The following is a 10,906-nucleotide window of genomic DNA, read 5'->3' as shown; positions in this document are numbered from 1 at the left end:
AATATTGATTATATTGTTATAATTTATGATGATTATTGTTGCATATCTTTTATTCTACAAAGGATTTTAATATGAATCTAATTTTCTTATAAAGTAGATTTCAACAGCTTTCCAACAAAATATTATTTATCTTATTCCGATTTGTGGATAAAAAGTTATGATTAAAACAAAATTCGCAAAAACTGTTGTCTATCGGGTTTTATTCTGGTTAAATTCGGATTTTATATTAATTCTTCGACCCTTCTTTTTTTCATTATAAATAGAGTTCATATCTCCCCTTTTTCAATCATCAACAAGCTTGATCACAAATCATTCTCTTCTCCCTCTTTAACCTAAACAATAGCCTCCCTATTCTTCCACCATTCTTGCCTTAAGCACTCTAAGGAGTCTATACTCGACCCGAGGTTCCGTCCTTAAACTGAGGTGTGAAAGGTACAAATAACTGAGGGTTTGGACCAAATCAACTCTTCATTTTTTAATTTAATTTTCATTTGATATATATTTTTTTTATTAAAGTTACTTACAATTTATTCGTGATGTAGCAATTTAAAGGAACGCGCGGAATATGCGTAATTAATTAATTTAATTACTTATTTAATTTTAATATTTCTATTATCATGATTAGGTTTATTATGATTTTATTTGACTAACGATATTATTGTTGAATTGCTTCCAATGTTGATGTTTATTATATTATATTTTTTTTATCACCATATTTCATGATAAAGGGAATATGTAATTGAAAATCACGACTAATAACATAATTTGGACGACCGGTTTAGGATCCTTTTTAGTCTTGTTGTTTAATCAAAGTGATCACTAATATTTTAGAATTATATGTTGCATTAATATTCAACTAATTTAGCCTAATAATAGTTTGGAGCAAATTGAATATTTTGTATGCATGCCTTTGAGAACGCAGGAATCACTTTTCACTAAAAGAATCGAGTAGAGGCTAATATAGGCGAATGTTACTCCATGACTCACTTCGTACCATCATCTCCGATCCTCCTTTCGTGGTTACGAACCATATGAATTTAGTAATTTCATGGATTATGAATGTGGTGTAACCTTCACGAGTCAATCGTTGTTGCTTATCGTTGTTTCCTTATTCGTGGTTGCCTTTTATGATCTATGAACGGTTTACAAGTTCCTTAAAAACTTGTTGGCGGCTCCCTACTTTCCTTGTCCTTAATTGTATATGTCAATTCCCACTTCCTATGAGTGTCAAGCATATTCACCACATGCTTTAACGTAGGCGTACTTCGAACGACGCCTACAATTTAGCGACTCTTCTAGGGAGGATTCTTGGTCATTTATCGATTTGAGTGATCGGTATTTAATTAAGATGAGTGGATGAGGCTTAAAAGATTCTTGAAAGGTATTCTTGTGATTAATTTTGCATTTTTGCTTAGTGTATAGACGTTTTAACGTCTTATCTCAAGTTTGTCTAGTAAGAAAAACTGGATAACCTGGTCGTGAACGAAGGAAACAGAGGCACCAGTCAGATTTCCTTACTGCCGCGCCATGCCAGAGCTTGTCGTGTCACGGCGCTGGGCACCGTCACGTAGTGTTTGCCACCATGACACGGTAGATTCTGCCGTGTTGCAGCAGTCTTGAAATCCTTCCACTGGCTTTATTTCTCTTCTCACAGTCAACTTCCTTCGATTTTTCTGAAAAAACGTGGGTGTTCTACATATGTCTTAGTCCCTGGGAATTTAAGCTCTATCAACCTAAAAACGCTAATGCCAATAGGGGTTCATGAAAGTTTTTAAATCCACCGAAACCATGGAGTCGAGTTCGATTTCATCACGACTCGCGGAGCCGCCTGTTGGCATACACCCTCAAGGGAGGCTGCCTTGCTAATGCGTCCAAACACTTAACCATGGTACCCTTTTGACACCAAATTAAAACCTGACCATAGTGGAACATGGAACTGGACCTTAGGTTGCGAACTATTCTTTGCATCATTGTGCCTATTTGTCCTATTTGTGTATATTTAATCGTTTTGACCATAAAATAACGATATTTATTTGTCTACTGTGGATTATTTTATGACTAAAAATTGCCAATGAACTATACTCACTTAGTAATTAGCACAAACTCTAAAATTGACAAAAAAAGTTAGTAAAATCACATAAAAACCTATAACTAATTACGGTGCCATGGAAAAAAAGCCTTGTCACGGCAATCAATACCATGTCATGGCATCCTGTACTGCGACACAGTGCAGTTTTTCGTGTCACGACAGTTGCATCGCGACACAGTACCCAAGTTTAAGTCTAGTCAGCCCCTATTTTAGTTTTCCGTGCTAATTTGGTCCGCGTGTAAGTCATTTTGGTTACTGTTCACATGTCTAGCCATACGATCATACAAAGATTCTAATAACATCATTTAATCATACACGAGTCAAGTATAGTCCAGACACTATCCTTATGTTACGACTCGAGTCATGCACCATGTCGTTTATGATCGTATAATAGGTTCATGCACCTTTTTTGATTCGTCATAAAAAAAATGAGTGGAGTTTTTCTCGCCTGTTTTCAAATGTCAATTTTTTCCCTTCCTTTCCAATCTTTAGCAATGAGTCAAACGATTAAGTGAATTGTTTTATTTCACAGTTTTTTGTCAAGGAGCAAGGGTAGATTAATACTGTTTGAGTCATTACCGCAACAATCTCTTAAATCCAAGAGGCGATCAAAGAGAACTTTGCCATCTCCACATTACTTATCACCTTTCAATGGTCACTACAGAAGATATTGAGAACATCAACCAATCCATCGAGGCGGTGTATCCCATGATGAAAACCCTTACCACTAGGGTCACTACCATGGAACAAAACAAGGTCACTGTTTCTACCCTTGACAAATTGAAGGAATATATAAGTAAGATTTCCGAGGATTTAACTTATGTGGAACAGTCTCCCACTCCTTTGGATGTGAAAGACAGGCTCCCTAAAAAGTTCTTTACTACCGATATTCCAAAGTTTAAGCCTACTGACAATCCAATATTCCATTTTAAGGACTTCTCTGCAACCATGGCTCTTAAGGGATTGGACATAAAACTCTTCCCTATGGTGTTCCCTCTCTCCTTAGAACATGCTTTCCAACAATTGTTTTATTCCCTAGATACCAAGCATACTGCAACTTGGCAAGATATCACCGACAGTTTCATGAATCGTTACAAGTGTAACATTCAAACTAAAACTTCTGAATGTGAACTCTCCATTCTCAAACAGAAAGAGAATGAAGGCTTCACCGCTTATGTGAACAGGTGGAGGGAAATGAATTCACTCTCGGTAGATCCTCCCTAAGAAAGAGAGATGGTTTGCCTCTTTATTCAAAATATGACTCACAAGTATAGGGAACATCTCAAATTTCTTCCACTGAATACTTTCGAAGTTGTATACGATATTGGCATCAATGTCAAGGATGAGCTAATAAAGACTGCTGGTAGTAACAATAATAACACTTGGAAAACAAGAAGAACTACCATCCTTATTCTTCGTCTTCTAAACACAAAAATACTACCAACAATATACAAGCCAAGTTGATCTTAATGAAGCGTTAACTCTTGATGCTCCATTGCCCAAGAAAAGGAGAACTTACACTCCTTAAGGAATGACTTATGATGCGGCCTTTGATCGCCTTTATGGTCAAGGCTATATCACACCTATTGGGCCATTTCTAGAGCCAAAATCTGAAGAAAGTGCAAAAAGGAATCCCAATGCCCATTGCAAGTACCAACAAGGAAGGGGCCACACTACTGAGCAATATTGGAATTTAAAGGACGTCATTCAAGACTTGATGGATGCAAAAAAACTTCATGTCCCTCAAGGCGGCAAGAAGTAATGAGCACAAGGCACACAATAGATCCTTCGTGCAAGATTCCATGATTTCTTTTTTTCATCACCATTCCCCCCATTCATGTCTAGCATAGGTTTTCCATTTCGAATTTCTATATATTTCATGTGTTTCGTTCACCATTTCCATTAATAAAATTAGCATATTTCCTTTACATTTTGATTATGGCATTTTTCATTCACTCATTAAAAAAAATCAATTACCGAACTAAACACAAGGTACACTAATGACTTGAGGCACCTTTGTAACCCTGTCATTCCCTATTAACCATTCAATCACATTCCATTTTTTCATCAACCACTTTGAGCCTCGTTTAAAGTTTGGCATTCATTTCTTCAACCCACAATCATTAATCCCTGGGATTGGAAGATTTGTAATTTGTGTAACATTCAAAAAGCAAGTTAAAAAAAATAAAAAACAACAACAACAATAAAACAATTTCTAAGGTCAAGTGTTCTAATGTCTATGATATGAACACATCTCAAATTGCGTCTCTCATCGACTGCTTAGTACCATGCCTGAGAAACATGAATGCTAAGTGAGTGATAAACTGCATGATCTGAGATTGCCCACATTGATTCAATAGAATGAAAAAATTCAAAGAAAAAAAATGATATAAACTTGCAAAATTCAAAATTTGCAAATTTACAATTACACATCTTGGGGATTCTATCGGGTCTTGAGCCTTGTACCCCTTTCTTCTTTAAACTATCAAGTTAACCATATTACAACCCTTGAAAGACCTCTTTGAGGTATACATACACTTGTCCAAAATTTGGTTAGAACTACATTTGGCTTGATTCCTAACAGATACGTAGGCAACCTCACATTGAGGTGCCGCCACATTCATATGCACGATCGTGTCAAAGAATATCCAATGCTTAACCATCTAGACTCTTCTCACATCTATTTCCCTAACCATAGCCTTGGCAGCCTCACTATAGTATCACTTCACACACTTCTTGTACACATACATAGCTATATCATCTTTCCCTTAGGAACCCTTTATCATGAAATCTTGTTTCCCTACCGCACATGCTTCATCATCTTTCAAGACAACATTAATTAGAAGAAACTTTGTATACTTGCTTAGCTTCCCGACCTAAGCAATATTCATTGTTTCACGCATCACCTAATGTGCTTAGTACCATTTAGATATCAATTATTTGTAATCATACAAAGCATATCGTGCTTAGCTCCTTGACCTAAGAAACGTTCATTATGCAATAATCACTTCATCTATATACGTGCTTAGCTTCCAGACCTAAGTGACGTTCATGATCGTTTCTTTACACCATATATGATGCTTAGCTCAATGACCTAAGTTCATTCATCTATCGTGTCACATGATGTAATTGTCCTTAGAATCCTGGCCTAAGGACATGCATCATGCATACATTATTTTCAAGATAAGCAATTCAATCCATACGATTCATTTTGTCTTGGTCAACGAGGAAGTTCAAAACTTCTTCCCTTTTTCATGTCTTTTCTTTTGAGGAAGTTCAAAAAGTTTTTCAAAATTTTTTCATCGAGGGAAAGTTAAAATCAAAATTTTTTTCACGTATTTCTTTTTCTGGAGAAAGTCGGTACCCTCCACTCATGACAAAAATGACGGAAATTTTTTTTCTTTTGCATCTTCCTTTGCTTGTGTCCGCACACAAACTCAAATCATACACATACACACACACCCACAAGTTATACGCATGTCATGTCATGTCATGTCATGTCAAGTCAGGTTTGGTCAAGTCAATTGCAGTCTATACGGGTCCTTTGGCAAATTTTATTTTTATAGGTTTCATTTACAACCCACGTTCGGGGACAAGCGAACCATTTACAGTCCACGTTTGGGGACAAGCGAACCATCTACAGCCTCGTTCGGGGACTACCGAACCATCTATGGCCCACGTTCGGGGACAAACGAACCATCTACAGCCCACGTCCGGGGACAAGCGAACCAATTATAGCCCACGTTCGGGGACAAGCGAACCATCTACAGCCCACATTCGGGGACAGGCGAACCATTAACAGCCCACATTCGGGACAAGCGTACCATCTACAGCCCATGTTTGGGGACAAGCAAACCATTTAAAGCCCACGTTCATGGACAAGCGAACCATCATCATTTAAGTGATCATCTCTCAAGTGAAGACGATTCACGGCGCAAGGTTCTCGATACATAGAGACTTGCAATCTTATCATCAGAAAATTTTTTCAAGCATGGAAAATTGTCGGCCGTTGTCACCTCTCAAGGCGAAAACATCAGCGATTATATCATCTATCGACTTTCCTCGAGCATGGAAAGTATTATCCGGTGGATTTCTTCAAGCATAGAAAACCGCAAAATTCATATGTTGACTTTCCTCAAGCATGGAAAGTATCATCCGGTAGATTTCTTTAAGCATAGTAAGCTACCAAACTCATCTGTCAACTTTCCTCAAGCATGGAAAGTATTATCCGGTTGATTTCTTCAAGCGTAGAAAACCGCCAAATTCATATGTTAACTTTCCTCAAGAATGGAAAGTATCATCCAGTAGATTTCTTCAAGCATAGAAAGCTACCATATTCATCATTCGACTTTCCTCTGGCATTGATTCCTTCAAGAAAAGTATCATTCGGTTGATTCCTTCAAGCATAGAAAACTACCAAACTCATGTGTCACTAATACACTTGTCTTAGATACACATTCTATCCTTTTATTCTTTTATCTGTGGAACTAACATTTTCTGCACGTATCGGCGTATATAGAGTGATTTAGGATCGTAGAACGCCTTAAATCATTCTCCGTCCATATCGACTACTTTTACTATCATTTTTGAAACTGGCGTTTCTACAAACTTAGTCAAAGTGGGGGCTTTTGTAGACACCTAAAAATGTCTCCCCAAAACCAAACCCGATGATGAAAAACCTTTCACCGCCATTATTGGTCAGGTTGAGTATTCAATCTTGGAGTGCATAAATCCATATTTCCATTTCATAAACCAACACAATTCCTAGACCATTTCCACAAACCATCACTTATTTTCCTCTTTTCGTGCCTTTAAACCAAAAATAATTCATTTTGTGTCCTTTTTATAAAAAATTTTAGTCTAGTTTACTTTGGCCCATAATCTGGCTCCAATGATTTAATAATTAAATGGGGATTGAAAATATCTTTCAAACGATATATTATAAGACCAAATCCGAGTCATAGCGAATAAGTTATGGCCAAAATACTAAACTGAACCTAAACCGAACCTAAGCCCACCTTACCTACGACCCAATGATTAGGTTTATTATGATTAGATTTTACTAACAATATTATTGTTGAATTGCTTCCAATATTGATGTTTATTATATTATTTTTTTATCAACATATTGCATGTTAAAGGGAATATGTAATTGAAAATCACGAATAATAAGATAATTTGGACGACATGTTTAGGATCCTTTTTAATCTTGTTTTTTAATCAAAGTGATCACTAGTATTTTAAATTATATGTTGCATTAATATTCAACCAATTTAGCATAATAATAGTTTGGAGAAAATTTAATATTTTGTTTGCATGCCTTTGAGATTGCATGAATCACTTTTCACTATAAGAATCGAGTAGAGGCTAATACGGGTAAATGTGACTCCATGACTCACTTTGTACCATCATCCTCGATCCTCCTTTCGTGGTTCTAAACCATATGGAATTATTAATCTCATGGATTATGAATGGGGTGTAACCTTCAGGGGTAAATCGTCGTTTCCTATCGCAGTCCCCTTATTCGTAGTTGCCTTTTATGATTTGTGAACGGTTTACAAGTTCCTTAAACACTTGTTGGTCGCTCCCTACTTTCCTTGTCTCTAATAGTATATGTCAATTCCCACTTCCTATGAGTGTCAAGTATATTCACCACATGCTTTAATGTAGGCGCACTTCGAACGACACCTATAGCCGGCCTTATCTTAAATTCATTAGCCGATGTTGTTGGCGGAGCAATGCCACAATCAATTCTATAGGCACCGGGAGTTCCAAACTCCTTCAAAGAAACCCTTGGTACTTCACCCATGCTTCATTGCTCTTCTTCTTGAAATTCTTCTTTGCTTGATGAGCTAGAACTTAAGTATCGTCTAGTAACTCTTATCCTTGCGATTGTTCTCTCAATCTCTGGATCAAAAGGTACTAAAGTAATTACTCTTGTCCTATGCATACTATCTCAAAGAAACAATTAGTAGCACGCTTACAAGTGTATCCTGAAAGAGAAGAAATTTTTTATGTTTTTTGAAATGGAATGAAATAGAATCAACAACAATAGCAAACAACTACGTCATCCCCCAGAAACGGCGCCATTTTGACGAGAGGTGGATTCTAGGTCGTTAAAACTAAAGTTCCTTCAATCAAACTAAATTTGTAACCAAACCTACACCTAGTAATAGGGCAAGCTTAGGTCGAACCACTAGGTATGGGGGGAGTGTGCTATGGCCAAAGTTAAGCTATTCAAAACATAAGAGGAAGTGTAGGTTAACTAAATTCAACTAAACAACAAAGTAAATTAATATATCCAACACTAGGGATTTAGGATCCACATATTCTTGCAATGGACACACACTAATCGGGTTGGAGATTGATTAATTCTAGTATTGCGAGGGAAGATAAACAGTGCATTCAAAAGTGCTCAACAAGCTATCTTCTAGAGGTCTAAGAAGCGCCAACTACGAAAGACTCTAACTAGGAAAGTCATAAACCAAGCTCAATCGATAAATGAGAGCTACAAATCAATGCTCCCTATCAATGTAGGCACACAATGCAATCTAGTATGACAATTAAAGTTAGCTACTCTTTAACTAATCACACACATGCACAAAATCAATCAACCAATTTAATCACAATGCTAAATCAATCAAAAACTCCCAATTAGCTATGATGCATCACTTAAACATGCTTCACCACATCCCTAGCTAGTAAACTACTCACAATACATCGAAGAAATCAAGATCAAAACTAAGCTAATCAATAAATTTATCATCATCATTTCAATCAAACAAATTCAATCAACTAATCAACAAACTTGAACAATCAACACACAATTGAAATCAAAATCTAAAGATTGCATTAAAGTAAAAGAAACCCTTACAAATTTTGGTGAAATAAAAGGAAAATGTGCTTAGAATCATCAATCATCAACTATGAATTTCTCTCTCTAAAAATTTAAGAACAAGTGTTTCTCTCTCTAAGAAAATCAAACCTAATTTTAATTCTAAAACTATCTCCGTCTAAAAATAGAATAAAAGTATATACATAGTAAAACTAACAAAGATAAGTTAGTTAGATCGTCAAAAATAGACCCGTATAGGCGCGACCTTCTTTAAGAGGATGTGTGGCCGTGCAAAAGAAGGTACGGAACAGGGGGAGCAATAGGAGCGGCTGCAAAAAGGCCACGCGTGCCCGTGCAACCAAGCCAGGCTCCCGCGCCATCGTCGTGTGCGCCTGCGCCTGGGTACAGGGAAGCTTCCTTCCCCTTCAACTCGACGTTCCTAGTACGGTCCACTTGGTATGCTTGATGAACACAAAGCATGGCAGAACCTAAAACACCTTGACGGTGGGTTCAACACTAGAATTGGTGCACCCACGACTTTAATGTACGACCTAAGGTTACTTGGAACTTGCGCATCTCCATACTTAAGCTTTATATGGAAGACACTAAGCATCCCAATCAATGCAAAACCCAAGAAGAAACCTCGGGAATCCTTAGTCAACGATCTTAACCTGAAAATGAAAGAAAACAAACAAATAAAAGGGCAAAAGACAAAATAAACCAACAAATGCATGAAAAAGGAAAATCAACTAAGGAAAGTGCAAACTAAAGAAATAGAGAGCAAAACTAAGGAAAACGAATGAAAAGAGCTATAAAAGCATTCTTAAATAACCCCAAAAGAGAAAAAATTAGTGTCATGAATGACACTCATCAATCATGCATGATTAAAATTCTAGAGAAGCAAGATGGGAACAACTTCTTTCCCCTCACATGATGAAGAGAAGCTTGGACAGACAAGGACTGCTGCTTGATTTACTAGAATTTGACAAGAACCTCGTTGCTCAAGTTGTTCAGTTTTTGGACACATTAACAGTTACAGGTGATGATCAAGGAAACATTGAAGTAGATGCAGACTGATGCAATCCAACAGGTTCAACATAATTTTTTGGGACTCAATATTGACTGCCACACATAACCATTTTATATTCTAACTACTTTTTGATTTGATTATGTCCAGGTTATGTGTACTTTTGGTATATAGAATGCATAGAATTACTAAGCAGTCATGTATGAGGTCAAGGTTTGTTCTTTTGTTTACTCAAACACTTAATGTTATTAGGGTATGGCATGTTTTATGAACAATATTACCAAGAGATTAGGTTATTTTTTTCAGTTAAAGCTTTAGTGAGTGTTGGTACCTCAACAAAACTTCTAATAGAGGTTTTCAGAGTATCCAGACCATCCAAGTAGCTATTTGTTGAGTCCCATAATCGAATGGTAATGAAACGAGGACATACATTTATGGAATAAGGGACTCAATGCATTTTACAAAGCTCCTACTTGTTGATTGCATAAGGACTCAATCAGTAGGTAAACCAAGTCCAAACACAGAGGGAAGTCCTAAAACATGTTACCACCAACACACAACTGCCCTTATACACCTTATAGCACATTATACAACCAATCAAACAAAAATTAACCAATTATCCAACATTCAAACTACCAAGAATCCCTAAAAAAATCCAACGCTCCTTAATTCAACCAACAAAGCCAATTAAACCAGAATTCCAACACCACAGAACCAACATCACAACAAAATAGAATTCCAAAACTTCACAACCAACATATCCAATTCTGACCAGATAAGCAACACAGCAAAATCACCAACATAAAAAAAAAAAAAAAAAAAAAAAAAAAAAAAAAAAAAACACACAAGTCGAACCACACATGCACGTGTAATCCAAATTAAGCAACATTCCAACGTAAAACAGCTAACAAACCAAAATTAGAACCATAAATCCAACAATTAAACTAGAACAACA

Source organism: Chenopodium album, chromosome 2 (genome assembly GCF_948465745.1).
Source record: "Chenopodium album chromosome 2, dcCheAlbu1.1, whole genome shotgun sequence".
NCBI classification, from domain to species: Eukaryota; Viridiplantae; Streptophyta; class Magnoliopsida; order Caryophyllales; family Amaranthaceae; genus Chenopodium; species Chenopodium album.
This window is presented reverse-complemented; position numbering follows the sequence as displayed.